Here is a 21810-nt window from a genome sequence, read left to right as displayed (position 1 = left end):
GACGAGCTGAGTCGATTTGGCCCTGTCCGTCTGTCTGTCCGTCCGTATGTATGAACGCGTCGATCTCAGAAAATATAAGAGCTAGAGACTTGAAATTTTTGAAATTCTAAGGTCCGTGTATATCACGCGCAGATCAAGTTTTCCTCTAAATATCAATAACTACTCCCGATATTTTATTATCGATCAAAAACCTTATCGAAAGCTAGTTATTTAATTATGTCTCTTACACCTTTAGAGCTAGAGCTTCCAAATTTTAAATATAGACTTATATGTATTTAATATAATTTCGATTTTTGTTGTAATTTACCCCCCACCCTTATATCCACCTCCTCACCCTCACCTTTGTAAAATGCGTATTTCAAATACTAGAGACTTGTGCTTTGGAATATACATGCATTTGAACATTATGATTATGTTCTGAAAGTTTCATTTAAATTATTCAACAAATAAATTCTTATAATGTTGCTCACACTGCAGCGCAGCCCAAGCGCAGTCGCTGCTTATTGCACAGTTAGCAGAGCGCGTTCTAATACGTGCGTGTGTACGTATGAGTGCCGAAAAGAAGTGCACAGTGATTAGAATATCAGATTGGAGGGTTCAGGGTATCTCCTAGTCGAGCAGTCTCGACTAGAGTCTTCTTACTTGTTAATAATGGCATTCGTTATCGATAGATAGATATCATTCCGAGAGACTCTTCTTCTTAATAATACACATGCGCTTTTGAATGAGTATTTATACAATAAACTAACGGAAAGAAGCTGTCTACAGTTTTCTTGAATATTTAAGAAGTTCGTACAGATGCAACAACTGCTGCACCGTGTACAGTATTCATCCGATATGAACTTTTTTGAATACGTTTTTCTGCTCGATACTTATAGAGCATACAATAGACGACAAACAATAGATAATTGCTGAATCGACCAGTTAAGCAGAAACTGATGATTTAAGCAGCTGCAAAAGAATTAATTTTATTTATATCTGCTCATATTATTTATATATATAGATCTATATATGTATATATTGTATCCAAAAAGTATTTAATAATGAATATGCAAAAGTAAATGTGTGTTTTTTAACATTTTAATATGCATGGCAGGGCTGACATATGCAAAAAAAAAAAAAAAAAAAAAAAGTGAAAAAATAACGAAAAAGAGAAAAAGCCGACCAAAAAGAAAAAACCGCTAACGGGAACGAAATAAATTTTGTCAGCCATTGCAATATTCTTCTTTTCCCTGACGACGAGCTGTAACCAACTGGACCTGGCCCATCGGCTGGCTATGGCCACGTAAATAAATAAATGCACACAAGTAAAATGCATATACAAATATGTATATATAAATACATACACATACATATATATGTGTTTGTGTATATATGTATGTACGTATATACGGGTGTATGTCTGAAACGAGAAGCGAGACCGTGACTGAGGCAAAGGATGGAGACGAACTTCCATTTCCATTGGCCGCTGCGAACCCCTTCCTGAAATTGTGCATGAAAAATATGGAAAGACATTTGGCCAGAGACAGATTTTTGCAGCTGTAGCTGCATCCGCATCGTCCTGATCCAAAAACTGACAATAAATGTCATTTAGTTTGCCAACGTACAGCTGCAAACAAACAATATTTATTTAAAACAAATTATGAAAACGACGGCCAATTGGGCTTTCTTGATTGTTTTGCCTTTCACTGCAGCAAGCACCGGGCAGGAGGCATGAGGCAAAGCCAGGACCTAACAATCAAGTTGAAATACCCGTTGTACATCCATCCGCTCACTGACACTGACAACACTTTAGGCCACTTTATAGCGTTATAGCGTTCTCGCAATCAAGCGAAACAATATTAATCATTGAAATACCGCAACAACAACAAAAATGTATAATTGTGTGAACGAAATGTGAACTGCAATTAAGTAGACACCTTCACAGGAAGTTTTATGTATGCATACATATACACATGTATATAAATGATGAATATATAATTCAAGTTAATGTATATTCATATGAAATGAGCAGCTTATTTTAATTGTATTATATTATGTGATTATAGTCACGCAGAAACACGATTGTTCACACTCTATTGATCGAAATCTCAAGTATTTTCAGTTGATTTGATCAATACCAAAAATACACCTCAATTATTTATAATTAAATTACTTAAAAGTATTGTTTAATAATAAGAAATTGAAGTGAATTTGTAAGAGTCGAAATATCGTTATCTCTCTCTTTCTTTCTCCCTCGCTCGCTGTCCCTTTCTCTATACCTCCTCTTTCTTTGTATGCTCTCTATCTTCCTCTTTATTTCTCTCTCTCTCTCTTTCTCTCTGTATGCCTTCCCTCTGCCTCTTTCGCTTTCTCTGTTTATGCTTTCTCTCTCCTCTTTTTCACCCTCTCTCTCCGTCATTTGTCCTCTGTGCAGCTAAGCAAATAAAAAAAAATGCATTGTTAAATTAAATCCAAAGGCGAGCTGTTGTGCTTTACGTTGATGATTCCGCGAAATCGAATATTTCAGATAGGGCAAGAATAATTTTACATAGAAGAGTTAGCTTTTCAGATAACACACACACAATATATATATATATATATATATATATATATATATATATATATATATATATATATATATATATTAATTCGGGCTGGGCTATATTTGTAAATAGAAATTCTCGACTCAGCATAGAAATAAAATGTATTTACTATGATCAATTTATTAGTACAAAATATTTTATTTATGTTGCAAATGTAAAATGCATAGTATTCAGATAATGCCAAACAAAATTTTGCAAATTATATTTAATCCACGCTGGCTAAGCTGAACTAGCTTTATGAGTAAATCTATTATACATAGATGTCTGTGCAAATGACAAAATATTTAATGCAGCTCACAATGGATAAAAGCTTCGTTTTAAGGTAGTAATTTCTAAACAATTCAGGAATGTGACGCATTCTTGGACGCATGTTCATGCTAATTTTCTTGCAAGTCAATTTCTCTTTTACGTATACCATACGTCTAAGAAGATGTAGTAGCCCAATAAGAGATTAGAGAGAAAAGCACTATGGTCAACTATCAATAGATATACATATATCGATACTTAGCCATATCAATGGCTTGTCGATCGTGAATTGCTTAAGCTAAAGAAGAAGAAGGAGAGCGTAATTTGTAAGTAGAAAGCGAAGAAGCAGAGCTCCGAAAATGATGGAATTATATAACTAAATAAAGCCTCCTCCAAAGAAAACATAAAATGTTCTATGTAAGACAACCAGACTTCCATTATATATTTCAGCAAAATATGTATTAAGAATAAATAACAATTTTTTGTTTTCCATATTAATTTGCTAAATATTTAAATGTGGCATAAATTAATTTTAATTCTTACCCTCCTTCTATTGGCAACATTTGAAGATTCAAGCACAGATTTTAAAGCCCCAAATAGTTGAGTTCTCTAAAATTATCGATCTCAGCCCTGAGTTTATGTTCTCAAATTCATCCAGGAGGGTTCCATAAAATATCATTATTAAACCGAAATTCTCATTCTGTTATGTACCATCTTACGAATAAACAAACGAAGGCACAATGCAAACAAAGAACATCTACTTTTTGCAACAGAATCGAGCAGGGAAACAAAAATAGAAGCTGGATAAACAATCCAATTCAGTTGAGCGGAACTGCATCAATGCATAAGCACAAATGTCTTTTTGTACTTCAACTTTTATAACATTGTTCGATTGAGTTGGAATGTAAAAACAATTGGCACAGAGATTGCTCCCCAAGTTAATTTATTATTTTTTTAATCACTTTTTAATAATTTAAATTTAGTTTTAGCGCGATGTATATTAATATATGTATATATTTATTTTTCAACACTTACGACTTACGAACTCTACTCTATAATAAATAAATACTTTCAGGTGATGCGCTATGGGATTTCTTCAAGAACTGTATCTTATGACTGTGACTCTGTCAAGTCATAGGCTTGAAAATTTACCAAAATTCTCTCTGATTGTTTTTCCTATTTAGTAACTTATATACCAAATTCAACAAACTAAAATTAAAGTATTATTAATCAATCAATAGAGTTTTATTCTCTTTTGCTTTTGTTTTTCATATACCCTGAACCCATGAAAATAGGAAATATAAAATGGTAATAATGTTTGTCTTAAAACGTATGTAACAGGCAGAAGGAGGCGTGGCAGATCCAATGTAATGTGTATATAGACTGCGCGTTATCGCAGCTAAGTCGATTTAACACCATCCTTTTGTCTGTCCGTAAATGTGAACACGTCGATTTCAGCTCCTAAAAGCACTGGAAGCACGATTTCTTGTTGTACTTTCAAGTTGATATAAAATACGATATCTATTTCGAAGATCAGTTACAAATTTATATATCTCATAGTGTACCGAAACCTTGGGCTAGGTACATATTTCCCAAAATATTGATATTTTTTGGATACCGACACCATTAATTTCTCTTAAGTCAATCACAATTTATGAAACAAAATGTGTTGGCAATCGACAAATGCAAGCGACAGCAGCCCAAAGAGCTATGCTTTTCAAATATGTGCCCTCATACATTCGAGAGCGTATTCTGAGAATTACAATTGAGATTGAAGTGTGCTAGAACTCTCAGCTAATGTATTATTGGAGTGGAGTAGCTCAATTAGTAAAAGCGAAGCGCGGCACAGAGATAGTCCCGGGCTCGATACCAAACTGAGGCAAGTAAATATGTATATATGTACATAATATTTACAATGCAATATATGTATGCATGTATATATATTTTTGTTCAACAAAAATTACACGCACGAGTTATTTACATTAGGAATAATCGCAGAGGTCAACTCACCCGAATATGCAATGACCAAGCCTCACTCCGGAGGAACCGTCTTCGTGATCACGGCTAACCTCTGCGCCAGGTAAGTAGTTTTAATATGAAGGAATGTCGTTAATAGAGGTTTGGGGTTTTAGTGAGCACATAGACTTTGGTTCGAGTAGAGGTGCGGTGATTTTTCATTTTGTTCATTTGTGTTTTTACCTCATTTATTTTATTTCATTTCATTACTTATTTATATTTGACAAAAATGTCGTTTGAAAATCTAATTTTGTTGAGTATACTTAAAAACGCAGATCAGTCGGGGCTCAGGATATCTCCTAGTCGGTTACCCCCGACAAGAGATTTCTTGCTTGTATTTTATTTTATTTAGTTCTTCTTTTTTTTCAGCTTTTAAATATAATTTGTTCGTTCAAGGCAACAATTAAAATTATTTATTTACCCGCCGGAAGAATCATTTAGTATTTGCCACACACCAGCCACCCTGCGAGCCAGCGCGCATTGAGTGAGTGCTGAACACTCCAACACTCGAACACTCACACTCACACTCACATTCACGCATAGCCATTATGCCTTGGCTGCGAGTAACAGTTGCGTGAAGCATTACATGAGGGTTTTTTCGCTACATAAACGACTACTAATTGAAATATTAACACCTGTAAGCGATGGCCATAACGAAGGTGACCCAAACGCAAAATGTCGCCGCAACTAACAAACACGGCCCCGATATCTCGTCCGGGCTGGATGTGTGTGTGTGCGTGTGCGGGTGCATGTGTGCAATAAAACAAAATGGGCATAACAATTGGCTTACCACGATATGAGACCTCAAAAACATAAACAACCGCAAATGTTGCGTCAAGAACACGCAAGCCGGGGACTACAAATAATATAAGAGAGAGCGGAGCACGGTGTTCGTGCGGCAGCCGTCGCTACATTTCCAAATTGCGCTCTACCCATTGCCACAATAAGTTATAAAATTGAAAATTGTTCTCGGTGCGGCGAGGCGCACTTTCTCGATGTTCGCCTAAACTGGAGATTACATAAAATGCACACACAACCAGACACACACATATATATGTACATATATACGTTCCATTTTAGAAAAAACAAATGTAAAGCTTTGCTAGTTCTGTTTACTCAACGCTCGGCTAAACACATTTCGATAAATAGCCAGCGCCAAGAGTCTGCCGAGCGAAATGTCAGTTTTGTTTTACTTTTCCTTCCCTCTCCTAGCTCTGGGCAAAAACAGAAAAAAATTAGAAAACAGTTTCACGTGCAATGTCCTTTCAGCTCATAGCCTGTGTTGTATTGGGAATATGTATATATGTATATAGATACATATGTATGTTATCCTCTACCCTTTTCCTTGGATTCAGAACTTTAAATCAAACAAAGTGGTTTCATAGTATAAAGATATATACGCCACATAACACTAAATATTTTACTAACATACAAATGCCTCAATTGTAGCTAACATCAAATACTAAAAAAAGAAAACTGCCAAATGTACAAGCTAGACACGTACTCCACATTCAAAGTTGATATCATTGCACTAATACAATAAATTACGAAGGTTTAGCAATTAAGCAAACAATATTTATATCTATCAACAAAACATTTATGAACTGAATTGATTGATTGATTGATCGGTGATCAAGCAAAATTAAACCCACATATCTAACCGCGTTCAACTTGTCCGTATAAGTTGGATGCATTTGATGACTTTGCAGCAAAGGCCGTTGGTGTCACTAAATGGTATTCATATATCACATTCCACTTTAAATTTCAAATGTAAATAAGATATCGATTCTGCAGTAAAATAAATAGTAAATTTAAAGCGGCGCATCGATCAATTGTTCAAGGATTTTGGCATTGGCACCGCCAATTAAGGAATTTAGGAAAATTCCTACAAACCGATCGACTATTAGGACATACGAAAACCTCTTTTTCACTATACTTAAGTAAAGAGCTTCGTTCTTCGGCGCTACAAGATATGTCGTATCGTTAATATTATTCGTGGCCTCCTCTATAGCTATGCACAATATCGAGCTCCCGATGTCTCATCCAACAGTCTTGATACTTTTCTGACATTTTATCTCCTTATTTTTGGTTTAATTTTCTTGATTATTGAAATCACTGCAACCCTATGCTCTCATTCAACTTAACACCCGGAACAACGTTTAGCAACAGATTTAGTTGTTTCTGTGGTAGTGAGAATACATGCTTTAATTGTCACTAGAATGCTAACTCACTCACATAGTGCGAGCTGAATGTTTCTGCAACAGACAATCACTAGCTGGTAGAACGTCATAATATCACACCGATACGACATATATAAGTACATACATACATATATCTCAGTCATCACAGCTCAAAATGAAATTCTTTTGACTTCAACTCACATTAGAGCAATTATTCGGGATTTTATTTGAGTTCTAGTTTTTATGGTAATAATTTTAATATATTTGCTTCGCTGCGTCAGTGTAGAAGGTAAATGAAAATGAAATAAAATTCAATGAAAAACTAAATATGAAAGATCACACTATTTAATTTTTATTGATATTAAATTAATTAAAATATTTTTAAAGAAAACAACTCTTAAGAAAAAAATAAAATACAATAAAATAAATTACATTAAAAGTAATATTTAAATATGCTTCTAATTTTTTATTTTCATTTGATTAAATTAAACATGAAGCTCTTGTAAATCAAATAAAATAATAAAATTAGATTAAAACTAAAATATAACAGATCAAAATAATAGATTTATAATTTAATATAATTTAACTTAACTTTGTATCAAATACAAACTATTTATATAATATGCAAATAATTTAATATTCATTTAATTAATTCTCATTTCATTTTAAATTTCATGCGATTCATCAAATTATATGATATAAAACAAAAACTAAATATGACAGATCAAAATATATTAGTTTCAATATATTTTAATTTAATTTATTTTAGATTTCAAATTTAATTATATTTCATTTTAAAAATTCGTACATTTTCTTTATGATTTGATTTGCATTTCGTTATAAAATTTAACTTCTTTCGCCTACACTGTGTAAGTCATCTTCACCTCAGTTGTATGAAAGAATTCCTTCAATTAAATTAAATTTCTTATTAAATTGAGCTTGGTAAATCGTAGGTTTATTTTGCTGCAGCTGGAAAATCACATTTCTCACTCAACTTGATTTCCTTAAAAATAAAAAAATAAAAATGTACCTAATCAAGTTTGCCCGCCTCATAAAATAGGCTAAAATCGAGGCTTACTCAAAAGTGTCCTTTAAGGATCGGCTCGTTATGGAGAACGTTCAAATCTAGGTTAACTCCTGATTTGTAACAGCTCTGAGCTGGTTTCCCCTCAAGCCAGAACTTATTTTGTTTTTCATTCTCAGAAAATGTTTTCCATCAAATTTTAGTGAATGGGAAATTGGCCTAGTTCCATTTGGTAAACACTTGAAAATCAATTCACTCGCAATATGTTTCTGTTCGAAATGAAAATGTTTTAATTTCATTCAATTTTCATTCATTTGAATCTGAATTGCTTTGCATTGCACTTCCGCCTGCCTCATTCGAGCGGCCAGCGATTAGTCAAATATTTCTCAGTTTGCCTTTTGTCCTGTGCTTTTTTCTAACTTGTTAAGGCTCCTCCTTGCCATAACAATGCCAGCTGCCATTGAAGCACTCATGTGTATGTGTGTGTGTGTGTATGTCTGTGTAATGAATGCAAATTAGTATAAATTAGCTTTTGATTTTTCGCTAATTCCGAGACACATTTCGCTTGGCCCCATGTCTTCGTTTCACATACCGAATATCATCAGCTGAACTAAGCCTATATTTTGGTCGAGTCGAGCCTCTCGTCATCTGCTGAGCGTCTTAATTTCGGTGATGTCTATGCAGTTTCATTTGCCTTTTCAGTTGCAATTATAAATCACTGGAAAAAAAAGGAACTCCTTTTCTATTCTATTTTGTTGCCGGCAACGTCAGAGCGCGAACTGCACACACACTTCACTTGCAACAGGAGCCGCAGCGAAACTCACGTAGAAATTCACACGCGACGTAAAGTTTGCCGCGACGGAAGAGGAGCGCGCTGGGCCATGGCGACCGCCTGTGTTGACGTTTCGAGCAAAACTGTTGCTTGATTTGGCCACGGAGGCGACTCGGGGCCGAGTCCTCGCTAATCGTGCGGCTCGTGTGCTGCGTGCGCTTCGTGCCTGCTCGCGAGTCCTGCTGTCAGGCGAACGAGTGCTTGTGCCTCGCTCGGCCCGTCGCCGTGGTCCATGACTAGCTCCCGTTGGCTGTGTGCCAATTATTGCGACCATTGGCTATGCTTCCGGCTTCGGAAAGTTGCCATCGGCGCCTGTTTCTATGCAACAGTTTTGTGCTCTTCACGCAGCCAAAGCAGCCAAAGCCGCCGAAGCTGAGCCGCCGAACTTCCACCTCGCTCCCAATGCTCTTCAACTCGTGGTGAGTTTCGCACGGAAGCCGGCCAAACGTGGCGCACGTTTTGTTTACATTTTCTGTTTACCTTCCAGTCGCCCATGCAGCTCTACTCACACACGCACAAACACGCTGGAAGCACGCCACGCGGTGCCCAATTCGCACCGGCATCGATGCAGCTCGGAAAACAAATGCCAGTGAAAGCAAGAAGAATCGTTTCTTTTGCTCTGATTTTAAATGTAATAATAATAATAAATGTGTAAAGTCATTGACATCAAGTAATCTGTATGCTCTCCTAAATAGTCATCTTTACAGAGAGATAAGAATACTCTGTTAGCTGTAAAAGGCCGCTCTTTTGGTTAGTAAAGCCACTTAAATTACTCGAAACAAAACGTTGCGGGCACATAAAAGAGATTACATCAATATACTAATTGTCTTATTAAAGGTTTATCAGGAGTGGAGCATGAGGAGATTTCCATATATGCCAATATGTATAAACTTCATGGCTTATCTCGCTTAGCAAATTAATTCAAATATTCAATGATTGGAATATACGTGATATTATATATATACAATTTATGTGTGTTACATACAGTCGCGGATCCTTGTATTTATTTATTTGATTATTTATTTATCGGCGAAAGAATGCAGTGGAAGAAATAAACTGAATTAGGACACTGCTCCAATTGGAAAATATCTAATTAGCTCGCTATAATTTGTGCTCGAAATCTCAAAGATCGTGTTAAAACTTCTGTAGAGAGTTTGTAATCGGATTCCATCTTATTTGTATTTTTTATTAACAGAAATATTCATGTTAAAGTTTCCAGCTAAAGTCAGTTCATTTGACCGTCTTATGTTTTTCCAGCCTGTGACATATGCCTCAAAATAATACATATACCCTATTCAGCCCTTTCCAACTGTACGAACTGGATGATTTACCTAATAGCCAGAAAACGCTCATTTGAAAATCGCGCAATTTTTTTTTTTTTTTTTTTTTTTTGTATTGACGCTATCCCAAGACGTGATTGAATAGGGGAGTTTTTATGGCCAAGTGGCACGGCATAGGGCATATTGCATATGGCATATCGCTAGTTGTGGGCGTGTTTGTTAGGCAGCGTATGAGTGTTTGCGCTGCTGTTTGTCCAACGCAATTTTAATTAAATTGTTAGCATATCTTTTTGTGGTAGCATTAAATGGAACGAATCGAGTATGCGCCAAGAGTTGCACAAACAACAGGTGCATAGAATGTCGATGGTTTTGCTGATTTAATACAAGCCGGTGAGTTATTTTAATTAATTTGATGCCGAGCTCTCTCAATTAAAATTGGAATTACAATCAAATCGAAATCGCTGCGCAGCTGAAAAGCGTGACAAGCTTTCAAGAGGCAAACTAGGGGCTGAGGCGTGGGTGTCGGCGTGGGCGTGGGCGTGGCCGTGAGGGAGAGAGTGCATTGCACCACCGTCAGGTGTCGGATGTACAGAACATTGCCGACTGCCTAAGCTGATTTCGATTATAAATTTATACAAATATCGATTTTAATATCTAATTGCTGAAATTTAATGCACTGCCAATGGCAATTGACTTTTGACTTCGATATATTTGCATGTATATGAATTGCCAGTTAAATTATGCAGCCCACTGAACTTTTTGGCGGCACGCATCAGGGCAACGCACTCGACCCGCTCAACACCCTACCTATATATCAGCTAATCCCTATCAAGTTGTTCTTCTCCTCACATGTAAACAAATATTGCGCCAGATTATCTAAACTGTATTTGCCCCCTCATTATCATAGAGAGGCCACCCCCATTATTCCTTCCACCTGCAGTGTTTTTCGCTAGAGTATCTGAGCCTCGGCGTGCTGCCCGATTTCGGTTGTTTACGTAGCCGAAACGAGGTTACAATTACAAATAATTAACCCAGCTTAAAAATGAATTGCACGAGACTGTGCGCATGGCCAGCGGGCAGGAGTCGGAGTAATTGCATATTGCACATTGTTTTCAGCTATTTGGAATGTTATCTGAATTGCACACATTTGTAGCTGGCTGTTGCTGTTATCCGCATGTGAAATATGCAAAATTAAATCGCCTGTGCGGCGCTGGGCGATTGCTTTCATTTCGAGTATTTTATGATTTGCCCAATGTTGTTTTTCGATCGACTACCAAGAGGGCGAGTGAGGTCATTGAGGCCATTGCTGGAGCGTAACCTTGGCCAGTCCTAATCGCAGGCTGGCTAATCCCAGCAGAGCGGCTCGAGTTCACTGTTGTTGTTTGCTTGGCTCCGTGGCTCCGTGTTTGCTCAAGGATATTAGCTAATGCTTGACAAGTGTTGTTCGATTGGCAGGAGTTGTTCGAGTTGGGTATTGTTTGGCTTTGTTTTGATCCAAGTGACACATAACCGAGTGCAACAACAATGATTATCCGCATCAAATGCGATAACAAGCATCTGCTTAAGGTCCGCCCGTACAGCTGCTTGTCTCCTGCTCCTCTCATGTTTCACTATTTGACTTGTCGCCGAGTGCACTTCACATGCCTCTGCCTCCTCCTCGCTAACACTATTAGGGCTTCGAAGATGCCTCGCAGCTGATAATTATGACTGCTGCAATATATAAGCGAAACTTTTTTGATTACTTCGTGCCAGCGGCAGCAGTGCAGCTTTCACATTCATTCAGCAAGCCATAAAGTTCTCTCGGACCCTCACTTGCCCAGACACAACAAGCTAAACCAACCCCCCCCCCACACCTCTCTCCCCACAGAAAAAAAGAAGAAAAAACACAGAAAATAGGGGCTATCCTTATCGTCCTGTAGGCTATATATCCTTCGCAGCGTTGAGCTTACTCATTCACGGCGTGAAAACAGAATTTGGCCTTTGTGCAGCAGTTGGGCCGGAGAGCGTCCGTGTGAACTGGAATTACAGGTACTCGTGTGTACCGTTATTCCTTGAATGCGCTGTAAGTAAGAAAAGAAATATTTATGAATGTTGCAGTCGACCAATGCAGAGCGCATAACAGTTGAACGATTTTTGATCAATCTCCATCCATACAAAATTTAAAGATATTTGTTATTTCTTTCAATTTGATATATTTTTCAGTCAGGTATCGCACTTTAAATTTCTGTGGTAGATACTGCTGTAGCCGATTTGATATTGCCCCCATTGGCGTAAATATACTACTACCACTATATATTTAGAGCAGCCTAAGGAGGCCATATTCAAAGCCTCAAGTACGCCTTAAATAAAAGTGTCTCTGTTATACCACATATACCATTTCCCGAATAGCCCATAGACATACTCATTGGGCAACTATGAATGCCTTATAAGACGAGAATGTCAACGAATACTATTATCTAATTTAAGAGGCCAAGTCTTCAGCATCAAAGCTATTACCGATAGCTATGCGTCATATATCATATACATACATATATGATATTAAATAAACAATATGACAAAATTTCTGAAATGTGAAGGAGAAATTGAACGGCTCTGCCATCTCGTGATGAGATCTCTCATCGATTATTGACAGGTTTAATAGCCCAGCTCGAAGCTAACATTAAATGTTCAAAGTTACCTCTAAATCCGTGCCATCACTGAAATAATATGTCTCTATTCAATCCCAGACAATCCCTCAGCAATCTAGTCAAGCAACTAATCACAAAATCAGTTACTCAGAATATGTTAGATCTGACCAGACCTGACCTAAAAAAATAACTCGAGAAGCCTTTAAATGACGGCCAAATTAAATATTGTCATCTAGTTTTGTAATCACCAATTAAATACATATTATCTCCCTTAGGCAAGTCCCGCAGCGTTTAAATAATTAACAATTTAAATGGATGTGTAAATATTTAAATGCAAATGGAATATCTATTTAGTTAGCTGTAACATTTATAGCTTACACTGCCTGCAATAGTTTTACAATTTTTCAATTAAACACGTAAGGCGGTAGTCGATGGAAATGTCCGACTTGGAGATACCCTGTGTGACCCTGAGATACCGAGCCCGTAGCGCAAGGCTGATCTCCTAACCATTCTATGCTCTGATAACTTAGCGAAATGAAAAGATTTAGTTTTACATTTTTTGAAGAATTGAATATACAATATACAATACAATATACAGTATATGTTTTACTAAAAAGAACTGAGTTATCGCAGTGATGAATATCGCAGAGAAGAATATACGTGCAAGTATAGTATAGACTAATCAATATTTTGTAGCATTTATAGGAACGATTAGGCGGATAATCGGGTTGACAAATAAACAGCGGTTATTCACCTAGCTCTCCCTGATGTAAAATATATATAGTGTATATACATATATGTATATAAGAGATTTGTTATGCTTCCTTCTGACTGTCACATACCCATGGATTAAACTCTTATACCCCAAGTTTCTAATGGGCTTAGGATATTAACACGCATATACATATACTATATATATATATGTATATGCATATAAATATTTATGTACATAAATACCAGCCGTAGTGGACAAAAATATTTTATTTTTAGATTACAATATAAATTATGGAATGATCGTTGTGTTTAAATTTTATTATTTTAAGTTGAAAACTAGTGGAAACTATCAACATACAAATGGTGTTGAGGCAGCTCTTTCTCACTCTTTCTCTCTCTCTCTCTCTCTCTCTTTCTGTCTCTCTTTTGTAGAATAATTGTTGCCAGAAATATAGTTGTACATTTTCAGTTTGCAAATATGCATAAATATTAATGCATGTGTCTGTGTGTGTGTATGTTTAAGTGTATGTGTGAGAGTGTGTACTCTCAGATATGTGTACAAATTGAGTATGCTTGAAAAAATACGAGAATTCAACTGTCTGGCTTGGCTGGCTGCTGGTAAGGCAGAAAGGCCGAAAAATGTGTTTGCTTTTGCACCAGCTCTAGGTTGAGCTCCAGCTCCAGCTCCAGCTCCAGCTGCAGCTGCAGCTAAAGTTGCCGCAGCTGCTACTCCCACTACAGGCCCCACTCTGCATGTGTGACTCATTAAGTTCATTTCGGCAACCAAAGACACAGGCTGCGCCACTGGAAACTAGCCGAGCGAACTGGGCTGGCAGGCTGTGCGGCCCAGAGGTTGGTTAAAAATTAAGACACATCCACACGGCTATTCGGACAAACACAATTAGGCCTTCTGCACACACGGGTCATATGTGTGGATGGAATATGCTCGTGTCATTATGTATTGCCTCTCTATTGACATGCTGCTGCCGCCAACGCCACCAACGCCGCCAACGCCGACGCCGCCGTCTATGCCACTGCAGCTGCCACCTTTGCTGCGGCTTGTGGCATATTTGAAGTGCGGCGAGCCGCAAAACTGTTGACACTGGCAAAGCTAACAGTTGATATCTAAGTACATCGACGGCAGAAAAAAGCAAAACGCAATTATGAACAACAAGACGAGACCAGACTAAAGCTAGATCTGAAGTCCATCTGCACTTTCCCCTATAATCGTGCTTCTTCCCACGCCATAATGGGTAGGTAGAACAACGTCAGTGCTTCTTGTGAAATCATATTAATACCGCGACCTCCTTGATAGCACTCATTTATGGTCAAAACTTTATCACAAAATATAATGGGATGTATCTTATATGTTTATCTTTAAACACTTCAATTCTCACCTCATTTGACATGATTTTCAAATTCTCTTCATCAAAAGCAGAAACTTATTAGACACCGATTCAAATGAAACTAGTTCTATTTCACTTTATAGCTAACTGCATACTTAAAATATGTGATTTTATAGTAATACTCTATGTTGGATACAAAATATAGAGACCAGGTAACTCAATATATCTAAATTAATAACATTATATGTTAATCTTAATATTAGTTTCAAAATGTTTTTGATATATGGAGTTTATCACTGAATTTTTCCTTCCGACAGTATTACTACTACTATTTTTGTTACCGCTAGTACATATGTATGTAGCTTAAGTAAGTATCTTAAACTCTTGGCCTTGCCATAGCCAGGTAGCCATAGCAGCCAGAGATGGCGATCCAGTGATCCAGCTGAACACTTAAATTGTTGCAGTTCGTGAATTCAGCGAAATTGTTTAAAATACAAAGAGACACCGAATCGATATGTGCACATACAAAGTATTTTCATGGCGTGTTTTTTGTGCGACAGGTGCCACAGCCCGAGGCACTCTCGCCTGGATAGACAGTCAAGGAATCATGAACAAAAACATTGACACACGAGCTCATAAATGCTATTGCATATTCTAACGTGTGCAAGTGTGCGTGGCTCTCCAAAAAGTTTGTATGCAAAAGAAGCCAACGCTTCGCAGTCCTCGCCAACAATGAAAATGTAAAACACAAACCGTGCGCACCAGGACGTGGCAAACTATTTAATTCTCGTGCAGCACTCTCCACTCGAAAGGCCATACAAATTCAACCGAAACTTTTCCATTTACCTCCATGTCATTTGGCAATCTGATAGAAATCAATAATGTGGCCGAGAGCAATAGCAATGAGAGTGAAGAGAGAAAAGGCTAAAATGCGATCGAATGTCTTAAATGACACACTTCTATCACAGTTAACTCGTAGATGAACTGATACGAGTATATGGGCTTTGGGCACTTGCTATTCTTTTGATAGGCTTTTGAAATATTTCTTTTTATTGTGGGGATCAACATGATCATGATCAATCCACGTTTGTTCACTGATCACAAGTGTTTACACTGCAGTCATGCCTGCCTTGGACTCTTACGAGATATGTATATACCCCATGTATGTAGTATACAGCTGATCTATAATACTTCTTTCAGCCACATTTCCTATCAGTTCATTAGCGAGTAAGAGATCAATTATCCATTTGAAGTAGCATCATTCAGCCTTGCTTTTCTTTGACTTTCACTTTCAATATTTATATCAGAATTTTATTTGCTACCCAATTTTCAGTTTCCTATTTCTAGTTCAGATTATTGTTTATTATTATTAAAATTGTTTTTTTTTTTATAAATTACATATGTCATTTATGTTGACTTTAGCTTAACTTTAAGCTGTGATTGATCCACTAAGTTAGTTCATATTTAATATTTAGTTAATACCTATAAAGTTACTCACTTACATATTAATGGGTATAGACTATATTGCCTAAGCAACAGCTCTACTAGTCTCATCTTCAAATCTTGCATTCTCTTGATATATCCTGTTTCTGTCTTTAACTTTTTAGCTCTGATTGACTCAATCGCTGAAAGAGTCTGCAACTTATCCTTTAAAAGTATAGAGTATATTGCCTATACAACACTTCTACCAGTGTCATCTTCCTGATATACCCTATTTTTGCTACTCTTTTGTAGCCCATCAAAACAAGAGCAGAATAAATGTCTATATGTATATATAGATATATGTGTATGTATGTGGAGGACTTGCACTTGTTGTGCCAGAGTTAATCTAAAACAACTTTTAATGCTCAAAATATCAGTGGCGTAACTAATGAGGAGCCAATTGGAGCGTTTCACGCTTCGCTGGGCCATCGATGGAGCCACTGGCCCCGCGATACGTGCCAAACCTGAGTCTGTTATGTGAAAGCTATTGCTATTAGCTTGTGTGTTCGTGCTTGTACAAGTGCATGAGTATGTGTATGTGTGTGTGTGCGCTCGTGTGTGTGTGTGTGCTCGTGTGTGTGTATGTGAAGTTATTTATGTGTAGCCACCTCCCTTGGCATCCATATGCCTGATTTATAGCTGTTATTGAAAAATTTCGGAGTGCAGCTTTTAATTATGAAGCGAGGTGTAGCGCGCTCCGAAGTCCACACTCTGGCTGCTGCGCCGTCTCCTGCTACTGCTGCTCCGGCGGGAGCCACAAGCCGTGGACCGAAATGGATTAATGCATTTATTTACAGTTGTCTACCGTTACAAAAAAAATAAAAAAAGTGGAAAAAAGAGAGAGTGAGGCTGGCGCAGCTATTTGGCAACTAAAACCGTGGTCGAAAATATGTCTCCCCCGAGAAATGAAATAACGATGTCTCTTCTAGTTGCTATAGTCGTTGCTGCTCGACAATAAGTTAAGTGCGATAGGCTGGCGATGCTCAGAAAGGTGTGACATATGTTTTAATTTGACGGAAATTAAACGCAAGATATAGAGATACAAGAAATACAAGAGAGCGAATGGAAATGCATTGGAGCTGCTGATGAAAGTCAGTTTCTTGGCAAAGCACGCGTCATTGCACAGAGCCAGCCAGAGATGCGCTCTCGATATGGAGGCGGAAAATGACGACAGTCGAGACGGGCACATGGGGCGACATCGGGACATCGGGACATCGAGACAGGCAGACAGGCAGACATGCAGACATGCAGAATTGGAGAGCTGGGGACATGTAAAGCGCAAGTGTTTTAACACAATTTAATATATCCCGCCGACGATGACGACATCGTCAGAGCATAGACAGCTTTCTGCGACGACATGCGCCGCAGCCAGATAATATGGCTGGCTGAAAAGCAGCCGGGAAAAAGGCCAGCACGGCGGAGCTACTAGCTGGTGTCGTTGATAATGTGAACGGCGCCTCCTGCTGCCAAGTAGTATATATATACATACACATATATATATGTGTGTGTGTGTGTGTGTGTGTGTGTGTGTGTCCCACGTGGCGGCGGTTGTGCACACTTGCAACTTTATTAAATCATAAGGCACCAGATGACGCCGTCTGCCGCTCACATTAGGGCCAGGCAAGGAGCACAGACGGTGCTGCTGCCGTAGCAAGAAGCGAGAAAAAATCGAAAGAAACATATCAGGCAGCCTGAGAAGTCACGCTTGCCTTTAAAATTATCCAAAGGCAGTGCGACAAGAACGAAAACAAATAAAAGCTCGCATTAATGCGAGTTTCGCTCTTTTACTCCACACTTTACACAAATATTTGCCACGGTTGCTCGTTTCCTTTTCCTACTAATGTTTAACTAACAAACTAATCATCCAGCGAGCCTGCTTCTTATTAAACGCAACTCCACTTTAAATGTTGTTTATCAAGAGTGCGCTTTATTCAACTCCCCTTCCCAAAATGTTTTTATACCCTGAACCCATTTTCAATGGAAAATCAGAGTATAATAGTTTTGTTAAATGTATGTAACAGGCAGAAGGAGACGTGGCAGACCCCATAAAGTATATATATTCTTGATCAGGGCGACGAGCTGACTCAATTTAGCTCTGTCCTTCTGTCCGTCCGTCCGTCTGTCCGTATGTTTGAACGCGTCGATCTCAGAAGATATAAGAGCTAGAGACTTGAATTTTTTTTCCTAGGTCCGCGCATATCGAGTTTTTCTCTATATATCGATAACTACTTCCGATATTTTATTATCGATTAAAAACATTATCGAAAGCTAGTTATTTAATTTTATCTCCTACACCTTTAGAGCTAGAGCTTCCAAATTTTAAATGTAGACTTATATGTATTTTGTATAATTTCGGTTTCTGTTGTAATTTACCCCCCACCCTTATATCGACCCCCTCACCTTTGTAAAATGCGTATTTTAAGTACTAGAGGCTTGTGCTTTGGAAGGTACACACATTTGAACATTATGATTTTGTTCTGAAAATTTCATTAAGATTGTACGTCTAGAAATTAAATTATTCAACAAATAAATTCTTATAATGTTGCCCACACTGCAGCGCAGCCCAAGCGCAGTCGCTGCTTAATGCGCAGTTAGCAGATCGCGTTCTAATACGTTCGTGTGCATGTATGTATGCCGAAAAGATATGCAGAGTGATTAGAATATCAGATTAGAGGGTTCAGGGTATCTCCTAGTCGAGAAGTCTCGACTAGAGTCTTCTTACTTGTTCTTATTTCTAATTCATGCATTGAAATATATTTGTATGAAATTTGAATAACTCTTGTTTTACTTGTTTGCCCCTTCAATTGTCCAAGCATTCATTTTAATGAAACTTATTAATATGCTCGCACAGAAATGGAAAAAATAACTCGACAAACTTTAATTGAATCAAAAGCCACAACATTTATTCTCAGATGCAACTCTGTACTTCTGTCACACTGAACCTACACTAAATGGGATTTCAGGGTGTATTGACTTGGCTGAAACGTATGTATGTAACATACAAAAGGAGGCAGAAAGAGAAACAAGCCAAGTCGATCTAGCCTCATCCGTCCATCTGAGCGCATCCTATTAAAGCCAAAGACGTGACAGTTAAAGTGTATATTCTTGTCTAGGATATGCAGTACAAGCTTATAATTCTTCAATTTTCGCTAAGTATCGATATTCGTATTTTCTGCTCCAGCTTGAATAAAAAAATAGAGAGCTGCATGGCCTCACTCATAGCATAGTGTAATAACCCGTGCTTAACCCGAGTTGAAATAATTACAATTAATAGTTTAGTTTAGTTTCTTTGCAAATTATGATTTCATTTATTCACGCGTCGTTTTATATTTTCAGCCACGCTCGCTGACAAGAACAGAAGAAGTACGTAAAGGACGAGAATAAGAATAAGACTACGAAAGCTCATATTTCGAAAGCTTGAGGCTCGACGAATAAAAAAATCTCCCGCCAAGATCAGTGCAGGTTTCCATTTTAGCCTATTTATGGCTAGATCTAGCCTATTTGGCAGGGAAATGCCTATAGCCATAAGTCTAGCCTATTTATATTTTGATTTTGTTATTTTTGCCATTTTATATTATTTGGTTATCTATACAATCAAATCGAACAAAACTAAGCTTTTTGGTGGACCTTTTTGTTTCACATGGTATTTACCATTATCACTAACCAGAGAACACAATATTTTCACTGCTTGAGCCTCAAGAGACAGAGCCGAGCAAATACGAAGTTGTGTAGTTTCCTCAGCGCATTTTTTCGGTGTTGAAAAAGTTTGTTCTACATGTCTAGTCTATGTGTTCTCTGGTTAGTGCCATTATATACCATGCTAAATACCATAAATTAATACTAAAATACCATGATTCGTATTTGGTATTGTGGTATATTTTTGTTGACAAATTTTGGTCACACTTTAGCAATTTGTTCCGTCGATCGCGCTCAAAGTTGTGAAATTGTGACATTGTGAATTAGCAAAAATGCCATAAACCAGTTATAAACAAAGTTTTCGGGACGCCTGGACCGAATGGGACGAGTTCAAGGAGTGGCTGGTAAAAGAACCGGCTGAGCTTTTGCAAATGCACAGTTACGGCCAAACTCTATGATATTCGACAACATGCAACAACAAAAAAGCACTTGTCAACAATTGGAGGAATTGCTCAAAAAAATAAAATCAAGTTTATTAAAAAAATCACAGAAGTGAGGAGCAGGAAGCCGCATTATGCCTATACATATATTGCCGAGCACTCGGCCATTGCTCCAATAAATACATACATATGTATGTGTGTGAAACAATTTAACGACTGCAAAGCCGCAGTCAACATAAAGTTAAAGGGAACTATGTATGTATGTATATGCATTCAAATTATTAACAACGGTTTGGCACTTCACTTTAATGAAATTTAGCCTAATGCTGGATGAATCCACGGATATAAGTGTAACAAAATTACTTGGTAAATATATAAAGTTATATACATTGTGAGAGCAGTATTTATATTATAAATCTTTAGGTGTCTCAATTAATTACTACAGCATAAAGTCTAATTCCCGGAGACGTGATCACTATCGCAGAAGCGATAAAGCGTAAGCTGCATAATTTCAATCTCAATATTTCCAATATGATAGGAATTGGCACCGACAACACAAGCGTCATGACAGGGGCCAAAAAGATCGTGTAAACTGAATGAAAAAAGTGTGTACCTTCCTTGATATTAATTAAGTGTGTTTGCCATTCTATTCAATTGGCAAGAAACCACTCCTGCAACAAAAGTTTCCCAGATCATTTGGAATTTTTGATTGCAGATACATACTCGGGGTTTGCCAAAAGTTTTTTGAGACAAATATCCTATAGAAAATTATATGAATGTATAAATGATGGACAGGTATACAATTGTAAATATTTGTGTGTTGTTAGTGTTCATTAAAACAATGTAAATTATAATTCTGGATTTCACCATACTGATTATATACATATATGCAGACACATATATACATATATGTATGCATAGGGACCATGTCGGACACGACATGGTTTCTGAGCTCACTTCCCTTTGAGAAGGGATATCTCCAAAAATACTGCAAAGCTGAGTGGATTCAATACTACGACGACTCCTGCAAAGGAGGAAATATATTATATATATATATATTATATATATATATTATATTATATATTATATATATATATATATTAAATGAATCTTCTACATTTCTTAAGAAAAAACTATGTTATTTTCAATATTACAGTCTGGACAAAATACTTATGCCGTATACTGAATTCTGTAAATAATTCTTACTTTTTGTGTTTCTATGAAATAGAATTGCTTTTCTTATTTTTAAGTATACATTAGGAATATGTAAAATAAGAAAATAAAATCATATTCTGAATAAAGCTGTTAAAAAGTCATGATTAAAATTGAAAAAAAAAAAAATTGTTCGTCCAAATAATTATGCCGACCCGTGTACATACATGTACATATGTATATTGTATAA

At 37.1% G+C, this 21810-nt stretch overlaps 1 protein-coding gene and 1 non-coding gene across 3 annotated transcripts in view; both read right to left on the bottom strand.

The window, feature by feature from the left end:
* Positions 1-8970, bottom strand: part of LOC6584905 (carbonic anhydrase-related protein 10) — a 67180-nt gene extending 58210 nt beyond the window's left edge. The window contains exon 1 of one of the 2 annotated variants that reach the window (XM_015161651.3): positions 8644-8970. The gene's annotated coding sequence lies outside the window, so the exon portion shown is untranslated. Of the gene's footprint in view, positions 1-4841; positions 5074-8643 lie in introns of those variants that run through there. The other variant, XM_002010509.4, reaches the window with a different exon arrangement.
* LOC116804532 lies at positions 4749-4919 on the bottom strand. The gene has a single exon (XR_004364528.1). It is a non-coding gene; the product is annotated as a U1 spliceosomal RNA (small nuclear RNA).
* Positions 8971-21810: the final 12840 nt, after the last annotated feature.

The sequence above is a fragment of the Drosophila mojavensis genome, unplaced genomic scaffold, assembly GCF_018153725.1.
Source record: "Drosophila mojavensis isolate 15081-1352.22 unplaced genomic scaffold, ASM1815372v1 contig_136, whole genome shotgun sequence".
Lineage (NCBI taxonomy): Eukaryota > Metazoa > Arthropoda > Insecta > Diptera > Drosophilidae > Drosophila > Drosophila mojavensis.
This window is presented reverse-complemented; position numbering and strand designations above follow the sequence as displayed.